This window comes from Megalobrama amblycephala, linkage group LG2 (assembly GCF_018812025.1).
Source record: "Megalobrama amblycephala isolate DHTTF-2021 linkage group LG2, ASM1881202v1, whole genome shotgun sequence".
Lineage (NCBI taxonomy): Eukaryota > Metazoa > Chordata > Actinopteri > Cypriniformes > Xenocyprididae > Megalobrama > Megalobrama amblycephala.
This window is the reverse complement of record NC_063045.1, coordinates 55,109,809-55,132,654: the sequence shown is the minus strand read 5'-3', so window position 1 is coordinate 55,132,654 and position 22,846 is coordinate 55,109,809. Positions and strand designations below refer to the sequence as shown.

At 40.7% G+C, this 22,846-nt stretch overlaps 2 pseudogenes; both read left to right on the top strand.

Moving 5' to 3' along the window:
• The first annotated feature begins 1,403 nt into the window (after window positions 1-1,403).
• Window positions 1,404-2,928, top strand: LOC125262964 (annotated as a pseudogene).
• An 11,505-nt stretch (window positions 2,929-14,433) lies between these two features.
• On the top strand, window positions 14,434-15,690 carry LOC125262963 (annotated as a pseudogene).
• The last annotated feature ends 7,156 nt before the right edge of the window (window positions 15,691-22,846 follow it).

The following is a 22,846-nucleotide window of genomic DNA, read 5'->3' as shown; positions in this document are numbered from 1 at the left end:
AAATATGTAAAACAGTGTGAACAAACTTAATGGATTTAATTCTCACTTGATCTACCAGTGTCTGCTTCGATGATTTAACCAAATCACCACAAATGACTTTAGTTAAATGTCACATCACTTTTTTCTTATACACACCTATCGAATAGCTTCAGAAGACATTCATTTATCCACTGGGGTCTTATGACTTTTTGTAGCTTTTGTTTTTGATGCATTAACGTTGAGAGCCTATTCACTTGTGTTATATAGACACACAGAGATGGACTATTTTTCTAAAAATCTCGTGTTTCACAGAAGAAAGTGTCATGCAACTGCTGAGACATGAAGGTTGAGGATCCAAACGCAATATTTATTGAAAGGGTAATCCACACTCGTAATCCAAAAGATGGTCAAAAGGTCAAAACACAGGGTTAACACAGGTCCAAACATGAACAGGGAACAGGAACACAGGCAAACAGGGAAATCCACAAGAGACAGGCCAAAAAACCAAAAGAGCACTCAGAAATGCAGTGCTGCATTGCACAAGACTTTGCAGAGAATGGGCTTGTTCGAGATGCATTGGCACTGCGCAGACCAATTGGCCGATGCATCTCGACAAGCCTAATGACTGATTAAACCAGGCTTACAAGGTTAATGAGCAAAAGATAAATGTAATGTGTGCTGATGAGTCCAGGCAAAGGGTTATGGGTAGTAGTCCATGATAGAGTGGCAATGGTCTGGGGTGGAGTTCCCTCTAGTGGTAATCACGGGCACTCTAGCTGGAGACTGTGACAGAAAGAAAGTCTTGTACATCTGGGATGGCATGAAGGTGAGTAAATGATGAGAGAATTTTCATTTTTGGGTTGAGTATCCCATAAGTGGTTGTTGTCCTTTCACTAGATTTCTAGCAGTCTCACATATTCTCTACACAGTGGCCATAAATCGTATTTCCTATATGTCTTTACATTAAATAGAAAATATTGAAGTGGCATCAAATATTGCTAGAGCTTTTATCAGTACTATCTTATCTTTTCCTAGCCATTTTTACAATGAACAGTTCACCACAAAAATGAGCATCCTGGGTAACATTATGTTGTTTCAAACCTGAATGGCAACACAACAGAAGATATTTTAAAAAATGTTATTCTATGTATGCAAATATGATGACAGTGTTCAATTCTGGTTGAACTATCCCTTTAGTGCTGCTCATTTTTAAGTTTTGTTTCATTGGTCAGTATGTCAGTGTTCTTAGATGTGGATATATCATCATATAAAAGCAAAGTTTTCTGTCACGTTTGTTCATTTTTTGGCTCTGGTGCACAGTAATTGCACTAACAAGTTTGGAATTATTAAAAGAAAGTAATTATCATTGCATCATCAGAGTGGGCGGTAGATGGGTTGATCAGTCTGATCCAGACACTGTATAAATGAAAGGCCAGTAAGGAGAGCAGAACAAACTCCTAACAGGAGGAGACTCACTCATGGCCTATGAGACTCAATACTGCTTTCCTGCCATCAACTCATCATGTATCAAGGGAAAACGCTCCATATATGAATACAATTTCATGTATGTGTTTTTTTCATTGCTCTCAGCATGGACTGTGTTTGTGAACCTGCTGGTGATCATCTCCATCTCTCACTTCAAGAAGCTTCACACTCCAACCAACCTGATTATTCTCTCTCTGGCTGTGGCCGACCTGCTTGTTGGACTTATTGTGATGCCTGTGGATGCCATAAAGCTGATTGAGACATGCTGGTACTTTGGAGACACTTTGTGTGACCTGTTTATGATAATCATGGGTCTGCTCCTCTCAACATCTATTTGTAATTTAGTTTTAATTGCTATTGATCGTTATGTGGCTGTGTGTACCCCTTTGCTGTACCCACAGAAAATAACCACAACTAAAACCTTAATAAGCATCTGTCTCTGCTGGTTTTTCTCCTTTGCCTACAATACTACTGTCTATCTGATTGGTGGCAGATATTCTGAAAGCTCACAAAGAACAGACACATGCTATGGAAAGTGCTATTTGATAATAGGTTTTTCATGGATAGTCATTGACCTGTTCTTTTCATTCTTGTTTCCTTTGACTGTGATCATAACTTTATATTTGAGGATATTTTATGTTGCACATCAGCAAGTGAAAGTTATAAACTCTCTGATGAAGGGTGGTAAATGTGTAATGGAGAGTTCAGTGAGGAGGAAATCTGAGAGCAAAGCTGCTCTGACATTAGGAATCATTGTGACAGCTTATCTGACATGCTATATTCCATACTATATCTTGTCTTTAACAAGTAGTACAATAATCTCTTCTGCTACAATGACATTTCTATTATGGACTATATATGCTAACTCAAGCCTGAATCCTGTTGTCTATGCTTTATTTTACCGCTGGTTTAAAATATCAGTTAAATACATCTTAACTCTTAATATATTGAAGCCATCATCCTCTCTCTTAGACATATTTACAGATTATTCATGATTGTTATAGATTTTTTTTCTTTCATTTTCTTTTCATTTGATAAAGCACAGGCTTTTTTTAAATCTTAGTTTGTAAACTGAAGGTGAACATATTGGATACCAGATGTCTTTATGTACTATAAGATATTTTAAGACATTTTAAATGAAGGTAAATAATTACATTTTTACAATAATTACATGCAAGAATCTGATGTGCTTATGTTAAATTAGTTATAGAGGCAAGTCCGGCCATTATTTTAATTTTAGTTACTTGTATAACCCATTAATTGTGGGTATAACTGAGTAAGTCAACATGTCTATGATTAGTGTTTATTTGTTTTGGGATTTAATTGTTTAACTTTTATTCATGTCTAGGCCTCAAAAACATAAATTAATGAAAACAAAACAAAATAAAAAATAAAAAAAAAGATGCCTTTTCATTGCAGTAATTCTGAAACAGATCTGAAGTGGACATGCCATTAAACACTTCATGTTATCAGGGTAATTTGAGCAATAAAAATAAATTTTTGCTAATATCTTCAGTTGTGTAAAATTGAATAGATGATGATTCATTTTCCCCTGAAGCAACCATTTTTCTAATGTGGACAGAGCATTTACAGTTATTGTAGAATGTTCTGTTCTTGTAATCGGCTGTTTGACTACAGACAGGCTTAGTGTTAAACCATACTGTTTAGATGCAAAAGGGAATTTAAATGTTTGTATCCTGGTTTTTAAATTCCCTTTTGCATCTAAACAGTGCAACAACAAGGGGTTATTATTTTCCACTCCAATATCTGACTCACTTAAGTGAGTCAGGCATGTGAGAAGTTAAAGACAAAAAAGAAGGTATTATTATACTGGCTCATGCAGCGCTATCAGAGGCAATCCATCCAGAAAATAAATGTATTATAAAAAGTAACATTTTGCAGTTTATTTAGTAATTGTTTCAAGCAATTTTGCTATTTCAATCATTATACAGTTACCAGTCACTCCCCTTCATCTTTTTTCGAGGGATTCACCTCTATTCGGCCATCCTATGTAGGTTGTTATACATAAAGTATCTGTAAATCACAATATTTAGGTGTAAATGCATCTCAGATATGATTTAAACTAGCTATGACCCTTCAGGGTTTTTGTCTTCAGGGTTTATAGAAAGTTATAGCCAGTTGAGTTTGATCAAGGTTGGAGCTAAACTCTGCAGGAAAGTAACTCTGCAGGATAGCAACAGCTATTTAGACTTTTCAGACAGAATAGTGTGTTTAGGAAAATGATTCTTTATAATGAATTTTACATGCTTTAGTATAACCAGCAGGAAAGCATTGATGTGTGAAATGATGTTTCATTAACAAAATTCGGGAGGAGCACTTTCAAATGATCCTTTCAATCATCACGTCATTCTGACCAGCTGTCAGCAATCAGTAATCAACAAGTCTACCCAATCAGCATAAGTGGAGACCATTATAAATACACAGTCGACTCACCCATGTTCCTCGACAGTTCTTCAGCATTTGGTTACACCCAAATTGTTACAATGTCCGAGATCGATATCTTCCCGTCTGACGACAAATCCCTCGTTGCCCAGGATCCTTCGCCGCATTGCACCGATGCAAGGAGCACATGTGCCCAACCACAGGACACCTGTGTTCCACCACAGGACACCTGTGTTCCACCACAGGACACCTGTGTTCCACCACAGGACACCACAACCGAGCCTCCAGTACCATCGGGCGGTCGTCGGCCCAGCCGCGCCGCTTCTCGTACCCCAAGACGCCGTGGCTTGCCATCACCTCCACCTTCGAGACATCCACCATCATCTTCAGCTTCATCCTACACTTCAGCACACCCCACAATCCCTGCAATAGGAAAGTGGACAGTGTTGGGATTGAGACAAGCTCTAATAACCGCCGATGTCCACTTTTCCAGAAGGATGAACAAAGCAGAGCTGTATAACCTGTACGTTTCTCTTCAGTCGGCAGTCCCATCTCCAAAATCCACTCCACTTTCCAAAACGGCTAACAAGCCGAATAAAAATCGCAGGGGCCCGAACCAACGATCTCAAAAAACACCATCTCCTACCCTCGCGAGAAAGGGCCTCCAAGTTTCAGGCCGCGGCAGCCGGCCCTCTGCAAGCCTGGGCCGCGCCCCGGATTCCGCTGCTGCCAGTCCACACTCTCATCTTCGCTCCGCAGAGCTACAGACAGCAGCGCCTCACGTAACAATACCAGCCTCCATAGACACAAACCACCCTGGTAATGTGAGTATGCCTCCGCCAGCAGCACAGGCGCAACCCCAGCCTTTTCCAATCTCTTTTTTCAACCCTACCCCGTGTCAGTGGCCTGCAGCCCCACCATCGGTTTCTAGCGCGAGGCTGCCTCCGCTAGCAGTGCAGGCCCAGACGCCCTATATTCCTCCCCAGTTTCCTTCATTTTCCACTCTCCTCGCTCCAGGGGCCGACCCTAGTGTGAGGTTGCCTCTGCAAGCGGCCTCGGCCCCGGCTTGTCTTCGTTCTAACACTTTCTCCCATGCTCGATCTCCTTACACACTGTTTTCAGCAACGGCGATGCCCATTCCACCAAACGCTACAGCATTGGAACCACCCCCCGTCGCCAGTAACATCAGAGCACAGATCCTCACAGGTGCGGACATAGATTTATCATCATTGCTATCATTTCTTCCTCCCTCTGTCTCAAATCGCCAAATCGACTGTGGCGATTTTTCTGTTACCCTTAAAAATCCTGTGCACAATTCTCCCCGCATTCTTTCTTTTTCTGAATTCTGTATTGCTTTCAACCATTATAGCGAAATCATTTGCGCAGCACTTCCCCACAGGAGACGATAACTAAATGACTACCTCGCGATAATCGCAGAGCTAGCATTATCATACGGAGGAACACACTTTTACACTTACCATAAACTTTTTTCAGCCAAATGTGCCGTCCGCGTGGCTCAGTGGAACCAGTGCCCTTACTGGGGTGCCTTAGACACTGAGTTACACAACAGAGTTTTCTTAGGATGCCGTAACATCTCCTGCGCGGTCTGCAGATCTGTCGCTCACTCCACCACAGCTTGTCCCCTAATCAACCCGTCAATTCCCCCTTGCTCAGATTCATCTCAAGTTAAGTCAACCAGTTATGTCCCGCGGCCAGTAAACACCAACTCCGACTCAACCACAGATTTCAAAAGTCGTACCACTTCTACAAACAGTCAAGTCTGCAATAATTTCAATTCAGGAAGATGCGCAAGGCAGCGCTGTCGTTACATGCACATCTGTAACTTCTGTGGCGGCGCTCACGCCCGCATGATATGCCCTGTAAAAAGGTCTTTAAATAAAGATTCTAAAAATTATTTGTCGACTCCTGTGAATATTTCTCGTCTGTCTACTGAATTGTCTCACCACCCCGACACTAACTTTACAGACTATTTGCTGTCTGGTCTCGTACACGGTTTCAAACCCGGCGTTGAAAGCCTCCCATCCCAAATCATCATTTGTAACAATCTCCAGTCTGCTCTCGCCGAGCCTGATACAGTCGACCTTCTAATCAAAAAAGAAATCGAGTCAGGTTTTATGATCGGCCCGTTTAACTTTCCTCCTTTTGAATGTTATCGAATAAGCCCAATTGGAGTGGCTACCAGGAAATTTTCAGGCAAAAAACGATTAATAATCGATCTCTCAGCACCACACAACTCCCCGTTTCCAAGCATAAACAGCCTTATCCCACTTGAAGAATTTTCTCTTCATTACCACAACATCGACCAAGCTATAACACTGATCAAAGACGCAGGTCGCGGCGCTTGGCTGGCCAAAGTCGACATCACTTCTGCCTTCAAAGTGATGCCCATCCACCCAGATTACTGGCATTTATTCGGCATACGCTGGCACGGAAAATTTTATTTTTCCGTCCGTCTAACTTTTGGATGCAAAAGCAGCCCTAAGATTTTCAACATGCTTTCAGAAGCTATTTGCTGGATTCTCTCTAACAACTATGCAATTCCTTATGTCATTCACCTTTTAGATGATTTCTTAATCATCTCGCCTCCCGACTCCATCCCAGCCGCGCATCTTCTCACAGTCCAAAAGGTTTTTTCCGAGCTCGGGATTCCAATCGCCCAGGATAAAACCAGGGGTCCAGCCACATCCATCGAATTTCTGGGCATTAATTTGGACACAGTTCATTTCCAGGCCTCACTACCCAAGGAAAAAATCGACAGGATTATTCTGGTCGCATCCACCCTCCTAGACAATCCAAATCTTTCTAAACGCGAGCTACTATCTTTGCTCGGCCACTTAAACTTCGCGATGCGCATCATCCCGCAAGGCCGCCCTTTCATCTCACATCTCCTCACCCTCGCATCTTCAGTTCACGCGCTAGAGGACCAAATCTCCCTAACTAATTCATGTTGCAACGAGCTCAGTTTATGGATAAATTTCCTCAAGCAATGGAACGGTCTTTCCTTTTTCTATAACACTCTCATTTCTCTCCCCACGGATATTCAACTGTTTACTGACGCAGCTCCCTCTGTCAGTTTCGGGGGATTCTACCAAGGCCGTTGGTTCGCATCTACGTGGCCCCCCCTGCTATTAGACTCACCGCAGTCATTAACATCCTCAACGCTGTTCGAATTGTATCCACTAGTTGTAGCAGCCTTCCTGTGGGGGAAAGAATGGTCCACTAACAGCATCTTAGTACACTGTGACAACGAAGCAACCGTGCATTGCATTAACAAAGGCCGTTCTCACTCCCCCGCACTAATGCCTCTCCTAAGACGCCTCATTTGGATTTCAGCTTGTGATCAATTCTTCATAACTGCAAAACATGTTCCTGGAGCAAAAAATCAAATAGCTGATGCTCTCTCCCGTTTTGCTTTCCAGAAATTCAGATTGCTGGCACCAGAGGCGGACCCATTTCCAACCCCAGTACCTCACTATTCAGAATTGATGTTCCCTTAAACCACCCATTGAAACCCCTGCTGGACGCCTCTCTTAATTCCATTATCCAAGCCGTTTCCCCCAGAACCCTCCAATCCTACCTAACTGCTTGGAAATGTTTTATGTCTTTCCACTCCACATACAGCCTGCTATTTCCGGATTTTTCACTGCTCACCATCACTTCATTCATATCCTATCTCAACAGGATTAAGAACCTCCAAGCCAGCTCCATCAAGGGTTATCTAAGCGGAATTCAGTTTTTTCACAAACTCATTTTTGGTTCACCCTCATCAGAAATAGCCAATTCACAGACATCTATGTTGATTAAAGGCATCCAAAAAACCCAACCCACCTGCCCAGACGCCAGACAACCAATAACACTAGACATACTCACCAAATGTATCACCACTCTCCGCCGAGGCTACCACTCTATCAATACTGCCCACACACTGGATGCAATGTTCATATTGGCTTTCTTCGGGTTTCTCAGATGCTCAGAGCTCACTATCACATCCAACTTTAATCCAAAGGTCCACCCGACAATTTCACATTTATCAGTGCTAGATGATGATACCATCTCTTATTTCATCAAACAAAGCAAAACAGATCAAACAAGGAAAGGCCATTTTATCTACATTTTCAACCTCTCATCACCAATCCAGCCATACCAATCCCTTTTAGCTTACCTCCATTTCAGGAGCTCGCAGGCCAAATTCCCATCTGACCCACTCTTCACAGATGACTCCAACCACCCCATCACACGTTTCTGGTTCCAGAAACACCTCAAGGCCGTATTGATTCAATCTGGCATCCCAGCAGCCAACTATTCTAGCCATTCATTTCGCATAGGTGCAGCAACTACAGCTGCTCAGAAAGGCCTTTCCCAACACCAGATTCAAGCACTAGGTCGCTGGTCGTCAGAAGCCTACAAGAGCTATATCCACTCCAATCGTTTCCACATCAAAAAAGCTCAACAAACCCTCATCAGCTAAAGCCCAAACCTACTGGCTCACCGCATCCTCTCCAATTAACATCACCAGTCCACTAAACAATGGAAGCAATTTTACCTCCTCTGCGCATCAGCATCTACCCAGTAGCAGCATCTACCCAGTAGCCCACCTCATTCTTTCACCGCAGCAGTGCACTGACCTCCTCTGTTCCCACAGGAGGTCAGTTCTCTGTCCAAACTCACCCTAAGGACAGTTGAAAGCAAGTCGAAAAGCAAGTTTGCTCAACTGCCGCAGCAGTGTAATCTACTCTGCTCACAGGAGCTCGGCTCACCGTCCTACTTGCTCATTGGATAGTTGAAAGCAAGTTGAAAGTCTGGTCCACTGTCGCAGTGGCCATCTACTCCACTCTGCAGGAGTTCCTTTTATCAGTTCAAACCCGCTCCAGTGCCGCAGCAGTGTCATCTTCTTTGCTCCAGCAGGAGCTCCATCATGCCATGCAAACTTGCTCCACTGCCGCAGCAGCGTCATCCACTTCGCTCCCGCAGGAGCTCCGTCACGTCATGCAAACTTGCTCCACTGCCGCAGCAGCGTCATCCACTTCGCTCCCGCAGGAGCTCCGTCACGCCATGCAACTTGCTCCACTGCCGCAGCAGTGTCATCCACTTCGCTCCCGCAGGAGCTCCGTCACGCCATGCAACTTGCTCCACTGCCGCAGCAGTGTCATCTACTTCGCTCCCACAGGAGCTCCGCTACACCGTACATTGTCTCAGCAGGATCATCTCTTCCGCTCCCACAGGAATCCAATTCCCTGTACAACCAATTCACTGGATGATTGGAAAGCAATTCTGAAGTTCAGTTCCTCCATCACAGGCGTTTCATCGCCACCTCCCCAGCAGGAGCTCATTCTCTATCCAACCAGCTTATTGGATGGCAGCATCGCCTGCCCTGCTCCTGCAGGAGCTCTGTTCCATCCAAGTCTCGATCCACAGCCACCGCTCTGGCAGGAGCTTGCCATAGGCGACCATGTTCACATTCTGCAAATTTTGGGGGTTATCAACTTCATTTTCTGGCTGCTGTCCCGAGTCAGTGGCAAATTTTTGGGGGGAGTACTCTGGGTTTGGGCCAAATACCGAGCTCGGAGCCCTCTCCTTGGACAGCACGCCAAATACGCATACTATTTATTTATCTGACTTATTTGCAAGTGTGAACTCGTGAAATAATGTTTCATTAACAAAATTCGGGAGGAGCACTTTCAAATGATCCTCTCAATCATCACGTCATTCTGACCAGCTGTCAGCAATAAGTAATCAACAAGTCTACCCAATCAGCATAAGTGGAGACCATTATAAATACACAGTCAACTCACCCATGTTCCTCGACAGTTCTTCAGCATCCCTCCACCACCCCATCTCCTCACTCTCGCATAGTTATCTTCCTAACCAATCTCACACGCGCCTGGTTATTTCCTTAACCAGAATACGGGGGGAGTACTCTGGGTTCGGGCCAAATACCGAGCTCGGAGCCCTCTCCTCGGACAGCACGGCAAATACGCATACTATTTATTTATCTGACTTATTTGCAAGTGTGAACTCGTGAACTGTATTTGGCGACAGTACAGCATGTTACTGTCGTGGATGGTGATGGGTTTTGTTTCATGTATATAGTTTCATTTCTCTTATTTTGTATATAGTCATTGTCATGTTTCATGTTCCTGTTTGCCATGTGCTTCCCTTGTTTGTCAAGTTCTAGTCATGTGATCCTGCTGTGTGCTCCCCTGTTTAGTTGGTTTGAGTGTGCACAGGTGGTACTTGTTAGTCACTAGTCTGTGTGTATTTAAGCCATCATGTTTGTCTTGTTCTTTGTCAAGTGTTGTCCATGTAACCACTTTTGGTAAGTTTTGTGTTATATGCTTCATGCCAAGCCAAGCTAAGCCAAGGAAAGCCAAGCCAAGTCAAGCCAAGTCAAGCCTAGTCTTTGTTTATGTTATGTTTTGATTCATGTTGGAAATAAATAAAGCTACATTTGAGTTCTTCAAGCTTGCCTCCAGTGGATCTCTTACAGAATACTTAACTTTGCACAATGAACCAAGCAGTCAGCCTGCTACGCCATCAAGGACTATGTGGAGGAATTTTGTGGAATGTGCTGCCAGGTAGAATTCAATGATATTGCCCTAAAGGACATTTTTCATATGGGTCTGAATGAACCCATATGTTCACAGCTACCTGGGGGGAAAAAAAAATGTTTTTCCTTAGCAGAGTATATAGACAATGCTTTGTTGTGCGGCTCATTATTTACTGTGGGTTTTGTTGATGAGGGGCCCTGCAATTCCACAGTATCCACCAAGCCAGGGACTATTCACGTCATGCTTACCCAGCCAGAGACTGTTCACATCATGTCTGCCCAGCCAAAGACTGTTCATGTCATGCCTGCCCAGTCAGAGACTGTTCATGTCATGCCTGCCAAGTCTGAGTCTCTTCACATCATGCCTGCCATGCCTGAGTCTCTTCACAAGATTGCTGCCACATCTGAGCCCTCAGTCAAAATGGCTGACATGCCTGAGCCCTCAGTTATGATGGCTGCCATGCCTGAGCTCTCAATTTTTCTTCTATACTTATCTCATTTGTACAGTTGTGTGAGGGTGTGTGTCTAAGAGTGTGTCGTCATGCCTTCATTTGCTAGGCATGGTAAACCTTTTTATATAAGTATGTTTTAACTATTACTATAAAGCATATATGCTATATAAATAAATAAAAGCTGAAGTCAAAGATGTGATGCTTTCTTATCTCACAGAAGAGATATTGGCAACCTTAGTCACCATTTATGTTCATTGCATCTTTTTTTATGGACAATGAAAGTGAATGGTCATTCTGTCTAACATCAGACATGAGGGTGAGTAAATGATGACAGACTTTTTTGGGGGGGTGTGAACTATGCCTTTAATAATGAGTTAATGTAGTTTGTTGAATCGTATGGCTCATTCTTGTACCTGAACATGTGAAAACATATCACATATGCCCTAATAGCAGTATTTGTGTATTTTAACGGTGCTAAAGAGGATCTTTTCGTCGACTGAGAAACCAAAGACTGTTAGTGAGTTTTTTAAATAAGCACATGTGTAAGAACAACCCCCCTCCTTCACAGCTCATTTCGAGGGAACGCCTCCCAAAACTCGTGCACGAGTATTGGAACACGAGTGTTTACCACCGGCATTCGCTGTGTCGTGTTAGTGGATTCATTATGTCGGACTCATCGCAGGTAACTCATAATCTGCAGTTGTTACTCCTGTCTCCTGACAAAAACATTGCATGTGGTGCCTGTAGAGTGTGGAAAGTTACTGGAGCGCGCAGCCGTGCGTCTCTCACATGGATCGTCATGGCAGTGATTGACAAGCCAGAAGGCGATGATCGCGTAAACGATTGGCTGATGTTTTTAAGGCCCTACCTTGTGCACAGATGATGTATATTAATATTATTTCTTTCAGTGCACCTAATAAATAGTCTTTTATCAGTTAGTAAAGACAGTTTCAAGTAATATTGCAAAAATGTATAAAACAAAACATCCTCTTTAGCACCTTTAAGAGACGGGAATTAGAGGTCGTCCTCTAAGTGCAAAAAAAAAAAAAATATCAACCCCCACTACCACAATCCCACTGCTACAATCATGAATGACAATCTGTAAATATTTCCATCAGAGATGATGCTGGCTGAAATATTTTAAGAGTTAGGATGTGTTTAACTGATATTTTAAACCAGCTGTAAAATAAAGCATAGATAAGAGGATTCAGACCACAACTAACATACATAGTCCATATTAGAAAGTCATTGTAGTAGAAGAGACTGCAGTGGTTTCTGTAAGAGAACAGATAAACTGTCACAATGATTCCTAATGTCAGAGCAGCTTTACTCTCAGATTTCCTTCTTGCTGACCCTTCCATTACACATTTACCACCCTTCATCAGAGAGTTTATAACTTTCACTTGCCATTGTACAACATAAAATATCCTCAAATATACAGAGATGATCACTACACAAGGAAATAGGAATAAAAAGGTCAAATCAGTGAATGTCCAAGCAAGACTATTCATGACAATACATATTTTCTGTGGGTACAGTAAAGGGTTACACACAGCCACATAATGATCAACAGCAATTAAAACCAAATTACTGAGAGATGAAGAAAGAAGCAACCTAACTGTAATTGCAAATATTCCACAGTAAGTGTCTCCAAAGTACCAACACATCTCAATTTGTTTGATGCCCTCTATGGGATTCACAATAAGTCCAAAAAGCAGGTCGGCCACAGCCAGAGAGAGAATGAGCAGGTTGGTTGGAGTGTGAAGCTTCTTGAAGTGAGAGATGGAGATCATCACTAGCAGGTTCAGAAACACAGTTGTAGGAAAAGATGATATGGACGTTGAAGATCCCTATGAAGAAGTTTATTGCAGCGTAGCTGTGACAAAGTACACATAGCACCTTGGGTTCAACGGAGTCGGAATGAACCCAGAACATCCAAATCTCAAACCTTTTATCCTGTTACAGTTTAGCACTCTTCATGTAAATGTAGTTTCTCATGTTTTACCAGCTGTGGTCTGTATGTTAATGAAGTTGTGACACCTCATTGTCTGAGATGGTTCTCTGTGTCCCACACCCATTCCCATTCTACAATTGATAACCATTTGCTCAGGATTTGATCAACCAAATGGTACATAAACACTATACCAGTTGACTTTCTTCTTCTCTATGATAATTAAGCCATTTTGGGGATGAGCTCATTCTAAAATATACTTTGGAGTGGAATCTGGGTCGAGGCAGACTACAATTTCTTACATAGTCCATGCTGAAAGCAATGATATGAACAGATAAATGATATTGTATTCATATCTGGAGCGTTTTCCTTTGATACATGATGAGTTGATGGCAAGAAAGCAGTATTGAGTCTCATGTTTCTCTGTCTCATAGGCCATGAGTGAGTCTCCTCCTGTTAGGAGTTTGTTCTGCTCTCCTTACTGTCCTTTCATTTATACAGTGTCTGGATGAAACCAACCAATCCATCTACCGCCCACTCTGATGACATTATTTTCTCAGGGGGGTTTGTAGTCCTTCTTTGTGTGTATGCCAAGTGTATTTATTGATTATTTTGTAGCCATTAATTAAAGGTGTACTTCAACCAAACATGAACATTTCTTTCATTGTTTTACTCACCTTCATCATACCCCAGATGTATAGGATTGTACAGTTTTGAAAGTTCGGAAATGCTTTGAATTGTGCTTAAAATTTTAATATTGTCAAGGAAAATGCTTGATATTTTTTCTTATTATGTGCAGTGTGATTAAAAAGGATTAAAATAATATTAATGAAAAATAAGTTAGGAAAATAAGAAACTTTGTTTCTTCAGTAGAACACAAATTATGATTTTTAACTTCAACCGTTGCGGTCTGTCAGTCGTATAAATTGCATGTATATTGGATCTGTACATTTGATCTTAAAGCCTAATATACAGTATCTGATGCTATCTATGTATCTATGTGAATCAAACAACAAAAGAATAAGTTTTGTAGCTTTAATAAGAATTAAAGTATATTTAATTCATACATGGAATATGCAGTTTTATTTTATTTATTTATTTCTTTATTTATTTTTTACATTTGATTATTCAATTTCTTACCTGAAGACCTAATGTGCCTGAAAAATGTAAAGCCATGCTGTTGTTGATTTTTTATCTTTATTCTTATTTTTAATCACATATATAAAATAATGAAATAAAATAAAGTGAAGTAAAATTGGTCATATCGCCCATCCTCACTTTGGACTAAATGGATAAAATATTAGTTTGGCTGTACTATTCAGTAAGTTGCGAATACTTTTAAAACCCAACTTAAAAATGTGCTAATTGTGATAAAATTTTGATTGTGATCCTGTCTGGGAAAAAAAAAAATAGTGATGATATTTCTACTGACACCTATTGGTGTGGATATAGAATCACGTAAAAACAATTTCATGTCTCCCATTTGTCTCTTATGATCAGCAATTGTACTGCCAAAGTTCAGAATAATTATGTCATTATGCAGCATCAGAGTGGGCGGTAGATGGGTTGGTCAGTCTGATCCAGACACTGTATAAATGAAAGGACAGTAAGGAGAGCAGAACAAACTCCTAACAGGACGAGACTCACTCATGGCCTATGAGACAGAGGATCATGAGACTCAATACTGCTTTCCTGCCATCAACTCATCATGTATCAAGGGAAAACGCTCCATATATGAATACAATTTCATGTATGTGTTTTTTTCATTGCTGTCAGCATGGACTGTGTTTGTGAACCTGCTGGTGATCATCTCCATCTCTCACTTCAAGAAGCTTCACACTCCAACCAACCTGATAATTCTCTCTCTGGCTGTGGCTGACCTGCTTGTTGGACTTATTGTGATGCCCACAGAAGCCATTAAACTGATTGAGACATGCTGGTACTTTGGAGACACTTTGTGTGACCTGTTTATGATAATCATGGGACTGCTTATCTCAACATCTATTTGTAATTTAGTTTTAGTTGCTGTTGATCGTTATGTGGCTGTGTGTCACCCTTTACTGTACCCACAGAAAATAACCACAACTAAAACCTTAATAAGCATCTGTCTCTGCTGGTTTTTCTCCTCTACCTACAACATTGGCTATTTAATAAGTGGCAGATATTTTGAAAGTTCCCAAAGAAAAGACATGTGCTATGGAAAGTGCTATTTAGTAGTAAGTTTTTCATGGACATTCACAGACCTGTTCTTTTCATTTGTGTTACCTTGTACCCTGATTATAACTTTATATTTGAGGATATTTTATGTTGCACATCAGCAAATAAAACTTTTAAACTCCCTGATGAAGGGTGGTAAATGTGTAATGGAAGGTTCAGTGAGGAGGAAATCTGAGAGAAAGGCTGCAATGACTTTAGGAATCATTGTGACAGCTTATCTGCTTTGCTATATTCCATTCACTATATTGTCTGTAACAGGGACTACGGTAATCTCGTCTGCCACAATAACATTTTTAATATGGACTATGTATGTTAACTCAAGTCTAAATCCTCTTATCTATGCTTTATTTTATCGCTGGTTTAAAATATCAGTTAAACACATCTTAACTCTTAAAATATTGGAGCCATCCTCCTCTCTCATGGATATTTTTACAGATTATGAATAATTTAATGTTGGGGTTGATTTTATTATTTTTCCCCCACTGATAAAGCACAAACTCTAATGTTAACATGTAGGGGTTTGTTTTGTTTTTGATGTTCTCTTTTGCAGTTACGCTAACGAGACATTGCAGTTCTTCATCATCACAAAAGTTTATTATTTGTCTATAAGATTTTTTTTGCACTTAAACTGTCAAAAACACACAAGGTTCACATAAATACTGTCGGTTATGTCTTAAGTGAACATAAACAGCTAGGAAAGAAATTGCAAGTATATTGGATCTGTACATTTGATCTTAAAGTCTAATATACAGTACCTGATGCTGTCTGTCAATGTGAATCAAACATATATTTTTGATATTTTTTCTTATTATGTGCAGTGTGATTAAAAAAGATTAAAATAATATTAATGAAAAATAAGTTAGTAAAATAAGAAACTTTGTTTCTTCAGTAGAACACAAATGATGATTTTTAACTTCAACCGTTGCGGTCTGTCAGTCGTATAAATTGCATGTATATTGGATCTGTACATTTGATCTTAAAGCCTAATATACAGTATCTGATGCTATCTATGTATCTATGTGAATCAAACAACAAAAGAAAAAGAGAAAATCACACACTGCTCTTGACTGAATAAGTTTTGTAGCTTTAATAAGAATCAAAGTATATTTAATTCATACATGGAATATGCAGTTTTTTTTTTTTTTTTTTTTTTTTTTTTACAATTGATTATTCAATTTCTTATCTGAAGACCTACTGTTCCTAAAAAAAAAATAAAAAATTAAAGCCACTAGCCGCTGCGCTGACGTGGAAGCACTCTGATCTGGCACGCATACGCGTCTGGCCACTTTGTAAAATAGTGACCAGGACAAAATGGTTGCTGGCCTCCATGATGGGGAACCGACCCAAAATGTCCACCCCAATCCTCTCCATGGGCGCGCCGACTAGGTACTGCTACAACGGCACATGAGAGCTTTGGCTGGGTCCCTTCTGCGGTGTGCAAACATCCAGCAGTGAACGTGCAGCTCTGCATCCTGCTGACATCCAGGCCAGTAGAACTGCTGCCACAGCCGCCGCACTGTCTTGGAGTTTCCAAAGTGGCTGGCTCCAGCTGCCCCATTAACCCAACGGAGGACCTCCGGCCGCAAAGCATGGGGAACCAGGATTTCAGGGCCTGTCACCGCCTGTAGATCATGCCGTAGTGGAGCTCCAGGCTGAGCCACTGAGAATAAAGCGCCTTGATCTCGGGACCCTGGGAATACATGGCTGGCCAGTCTGGACGTGCTTGAGCCTCCAGCCAGCCCCTCACCTTCGCCAGCACTCGATCGTTCACCTGTTGTTGCCTCAATTGCTCAGTGGTAAATGGCTCCCCATCTCCACTGCTGTCCCCATCTCCACTGATATTTCATTCTTCCTAGGGACTGCAGTACCGACATTCATCAGCTAAGCATGGATGTCTGGAGAGGGCGTCAGCATTAGCATGCTGGCGCCCCAGTCAGTGCTGAACCTCAAAGTACTCCTGGAGGATCTCCAGCCACCTTGCTACCTGACCCTCTGGCTAGTGGAAGTTCAGCATCCAGGTGAGGCTAGCGTGGTCAGTCCTCAGTGTGAACGTGGTGCCCAGGAGGTAGGGCCTGAAGTGACGGACTGCCAGGACCACCGCTAGCAACTCCCGCCAGATGATGCAGTATTTTCTTTCTGGGCGACTGAAGCTCTCCATTCTCCCTCTTCTGGAAGAGTACAACCCAGAACCCCACGTTACTGGCATCAGTGTCCACAAGGAATGGTTGGTTGGGGTCAGGGTAGGCCAGGACAGGAGCATCAATGAGAGTGGCTTTTAGCTGCCGGAAGGCTGCTGCACAGTCCTCAGACCATTCAAACCGCTGGCCCTTGTTTATCAACTGACGTAAGGGGCTGGCGAAGGTTGCAAAGTCTCTGACGAATCTCCTGTAATAGGAGGCCAGGCCCAAGAAGCTCCGCAGCTCAGTGATGTTGGTTGGTGGGGGCCAGTCCCTCACCACGGCCACTTTTGTTGGATCGGTAGCCACCCTGCTCCTGCTAACCACGTGCCCCAGAAACTGTGTCTGGTGGGTGAACAGGTTACACTTGGCTGGGTTCAACCGCAACCCAGTGCTATGGATGGTTGTCAGAAAGTCCACACAAGGGCACCACCCCCCCGTTTTCTTTCGCACCATGACCATGGGTGCGGCCCAGGGGCTGTCTGAGGGCTCATTAATGCCGTCCGAACCGAAACTCCAACAGGTGACATCAGGTGGCAAACAGGTGGCAAATAGGTGTTAAAATAGAGAAAAAAACCTTGGGAGAAACCTTAGTCGGGGGGCCAGTCCTCCTCTGGCGAACAGTGCTTTGTTATGATTCAGGTTGCTATCATAAGTCCGAAAGGATCGCAACATTCAAAGTATTTATTCCAGTTCCATCCAGTTGAGGATCATATTCATCACACAGGTATGGACAGTTTGTTGAGGAGGAACTTTGCCACTGGTTGTCGTGTCAATGAGGCCTTCACAATGGATGATCTAGTTGACTTACACTCTGCTGATACCTCAGGGCTGCATTGTGGTCGTGTCAAGGCGCAGGTCCTCGGTCTCATCTGGATACAGCCCGGATCCGGTTGACTATGGTAAACCTCGGGATAAACAGAAAGACTAATATTAGCGTAGATGCCATTCTTCATCTGATGTAACGAGTACATCTGGTGTTATAGGAAGTGTTCCTGGTTCCGGCTGACCTAATTTATGCAGCCTAATAATCCTTTAATGTATTTGAAAATATTAATTGATAATGTGTTATGTGTATACCAGCTTAAAGAGATGCGTTTTTAGTCTAGATTTAAACTGACAGAGTGTGCTTCCCGAACAATTCTAGGAAGATTGTTCCAGAGTTTAGGTGCCAAATAGGAGAAGGATCTATTGCCTGTGGTTGATTTTGATATTCTAGGTATTATCAGCTGCCCTGAATTCTGAGATCGCAATAGACGTGAATGACTATAATGCTTTAAGAGCTCACTCAGGTACTGGTGAGCTAAACCATTTAGTGCTTTGTAAGTAATTAGCAAGATTTTAAAATCTATACGCTGTTTAACAGGAAGCCAATGCAGTGTTGACAGAACTGGGCTAATATGGTCATACTTCCTAGTTCTAGTAAGAACTCTAGCTGCTGCATTTTGTACGAGCTGTAGTTTATTTATCAGGTGAGCAGAACAACCACCCAGTAGAGCGTTACAGTAATCTAGCCTTGAGGTCATGAACGCATGAACTAACTGTTCTGCATTTTTCATTGAGAGCATATGTCATAGTTTAGATATATTTTTAAGATGGAAGAATGCGGTTTTACAGATGCTAGAAACATGCCCTTCAAATGAAAGATTGGTATCAAAGAGCACACCCAAGTTCCTAAGTGACGATGAAGACTTAACAGAGCAGCCATCAAGTGTTAGACAGTATTCTAGGTTATTACATGAAGAAGTTTTTAGTAGTAGGAAATTACTGGTCATCCAATTTTTTATATCAGCTATGCATTCTGTTAATTTTGTGAATTGGTAAGTTTTGTCAGGGCACAAAGAAATATAAAGCTGAGTATCATCAGCGTAACAATGAAAACTAACACCATGCTTCCTAATGATATCTCCCAAGGGTAGCATGTACAGAGTGAAAAGCAACAGTCCTAGTACTGAGCCTTGTGGTACTCCATATTGAACTTGTGATCAATATGACATGTCTTCATTTACTACTACAAACTGATAACGGTCAGATAAGTACGATTTGAACCATGGCAATGCAATCCCACTAATGCCAACATAATTTCCGCGTCTATTTAAAAGAATATTGTGATCAATAGTGTCAAATGCAGCACTAAGATCCAGTAACACTAATAGAGATATACAACCACGATCTGATGATAAGAGCTAATCATTAGTAACTCTAATGAGAGCAGTCTCAGTACTATGGTATGGTCTAAATCCTGACTGGAAATCCTCACAGATACTGTTTCTTTCTAAAAAGGAACATAGTTGTGATGATACTGCCTTTTCTAGTATTTTTGACAGAAAAGTGAGATTTGAGATCGGCCTGTAATTTACTAATTCTCTAGGATCAAGTTGTGTTTTTTTAATAAGAGGTTTAATAATAGCCAGCTTAAAAGTTTTTGGTATGTATCCTAGTGATAAAGATGAATTGATGATATTAAGAAGAGGATCTATGACGTCTGGAAGCATCTCTTTCAATAGTTTAGTCAGTATAGGATCTAACATACATGTTGTTGATTTTGATGATTCTTCCTCTCCTAAAGCAGTAAATGAACTGAATTTTTTTCTCAGGGACACTACAATGCACTGTCTGACACGATACTGTAGTAGACGGTTGCATGGTTATAATTTTCTCTCTAATATTGTCAATCTTGCAAGTGAAGAAGTTCATAAAGTCATTACTGCTCTGCTCTTTGAAAACATCAGAAGCTGAAGCTTTATTTCTTGTTAATTTAGCCACTGTATCAAATAAATACCTAGGGTTGTGTTTATTTTCTTCTAAAGGTTTTGAAAAATAGGCAGATCTAGCAGTTTTTAAGGCCTTTCTGTACTCAATCATTCTCTCTCTCCACGAAATGCAAAAAACTTCTAGTTTTGTTTTCTTTCAGCTGCGCTCCATTTTTCTGGCTGCTGCCTTTAGGGCCTGAGTGTGCTCATTGTACCATGGCGTTGGATTAATTTCCTTAATCTTTTTTAAATGCAAAGGAGTAACTGAGTGTAATGTACTGGAAAAGACAGAGGCAATAGTTTCTGTTGCAACATCGAGGTCTTCTAAGCTGTCTGGTATGCAAAGGCGGTGATAGTGATCAGGAAGATTATTTATAAAGCGATCTTTAGTGGTAGAAGTGATGGTTCTACCATATTTATGGCAGGGAGGCAGTTTAGCAGCCTTGACTAAATGTAGTATGCACCAAACTAGATGATCTGAGATGTCGTCACTCTGCTGCAGAATTTCAACAGCATCAATATCGATTCCATGTGACAATATTAGATCTAAAGTATGATTACGACAATAAATGGGTCCTGACGCATGTTGTCTAACACCAACAAAGTTCAGAATGTATGTAAATGCCAGTCCTAATGAGTCTCGTGTCCCATACACCGCATGACCATGAGTGTCTTTATAGCCAGAACAAAACAGCAGGAGGCAGTACTGTCTTTTCTCCTTTTTATTCTGAACATAGTATAAGACCTAAACAGGCAAGGCCAGATCGCCAAGTCCCTCCCAAACACATCTCTCACCATGATGGTGTGAGCCACACTTTTTATTTTTACCCAACCATCTTGCTTAAATAATGCATACATCTACTCAAAACAAACAAAAACCAATAATGCAACCGGCTGCTGGTGTTGAATGCCGGGTCATTACAGTATTATTATTTTTCGTTGTTACATTTAATTTATTGCCACACTTTAATATGTAAATTATATTATCAGAAAACAAAACACATTTTACGCTGTCAGGCTTTTGTTTGTGCTTGGCGCACTCAGGTGACTTATGTAAATTTTACCTACCACAAGATGGCGCTGTGTTCGACACTCTTGATGCTTTGAAACGAAACATTTCATTTCTCCATCCCTACTCAAGAGTTTTAGGCCTTTTTTCAATCAAATTATCTGTTTTATAGAGCATTTACACATTTTGAGTCTGTTTTTAAACATTAACTATCTTTAATGTAATTTTTTATGTGTGAAAAAAGTGACAAAACTAAACTAGCCAATCAGATTTCTTTTCACCCAAAACCCCCACGCCCACCCATGCTCGCACATACACACAAACGCACACCTTTATTTATTCTCATTCTCTCTTGCTTTCTCAACAATATGAGTTTATGCAGATAGATTTTAATAATAAATTTAAAATGTAAAAAATAAAATAAAATAAAATAAAAACTGCATTAGCACCATGGTACGCACAGCGTGTACAGCTGTATGGCTGCAGGCACCACTGTTCAGGAGCATTGCTTGAAATGATGCTGTCACGTATGGAAGGACAAGTCTGCCAATATTAAAAATAAACAAATACATAAAGAAATATACAAAGAAATGTAAAAAAAAAAAAGCAAAAATAAGTAAATAAATAAATAAATATACATAGAAAAGCAAATAAACAAAAGTAAATAATTATTTATACATTTTTTCCTTATTTATGTATATATTTATTTTTTCCACATTTATTTATTTTTTGTTTTATTTATTTATACATTTATTCATTTAGATTTTTATTTATTTCCACATTTAATTAATTATTTATTTATTTCCATATTTGTTCATTTCCACATTTATTAATTTCCACATTTCTTTATTTTTACATTTCTTTGTCCGTAGGGTAATGAGGAGGGCGTGGTTTACCTCAGATATAGCATTCAAGTTCGGAGTAGGCGAGGGTGAAGACTCAGACACTGGTCAGAACACAGAAAGGAAGCAGCGAACATATAGGCTACACTACAGTGAAGTCGATGCAAGCATATGATCAATCCATTTGAAACGAGACCACAAATTCACTTCACATTCACATGTCCTGCTTTTACATGCACCACATGTGATAAATGCTTAAAATATTACGCATATTTCAAAGATCCAAAATAGAACGAGGCGTTAGTTACAGTAGAACAGTAGTGCGCGTGAGGCGCCGGCGCGATCACTTGAATTTTCTTATAAAACAAACTTTAACAACTTAAAATACACAGACATTTATGGTCATAAGAGTAAAACCATTCGAATCTGTGAAGGGTTAACTAGGCTTATTATTTTCATACACTCACAATAAAAACAAAACATTGCTTGTAAAATAAAGAAAACAAAAAGAATTTCTGCCGTCTCCGTTTCCTTTCCTTGAATTTGCTTCTCAAAAAAGACCCAAAACTCAGCTTAGTCTAGGCTTATTGTCGCAGTTTATTTAATATTAATTATTTAAGCCAAATATATTTTGCATATAGGCATAGGCTATTTATTTCATTTATATGATTTAATCCTGTTTTTCTCCGTTGAGAAGCGCTGGTGCGTGATGATGATGAATCCTCATCTTGTGTTGTTTATTCTAATTCTGCTATTTGTTATAGACTAAAACTAAACCCCTGGGATTTTTTTAAATAATTTTTTTAAGTATAATTTTCACAGACACTTATCCATTCCAATTTCATTTAATTCTAATTTAATAGAATCTTGTCAGTTAATGAAAGGATAATGATCGCGTCGGTTGATCGCGACATTACTAATTTTGGTTTAGTTTAAGTTTTTCAACTACAATTTATATTTTCTTTCAAGTTTATTTCGATTAGCATAAATGTTTATGCTAATAAACATTT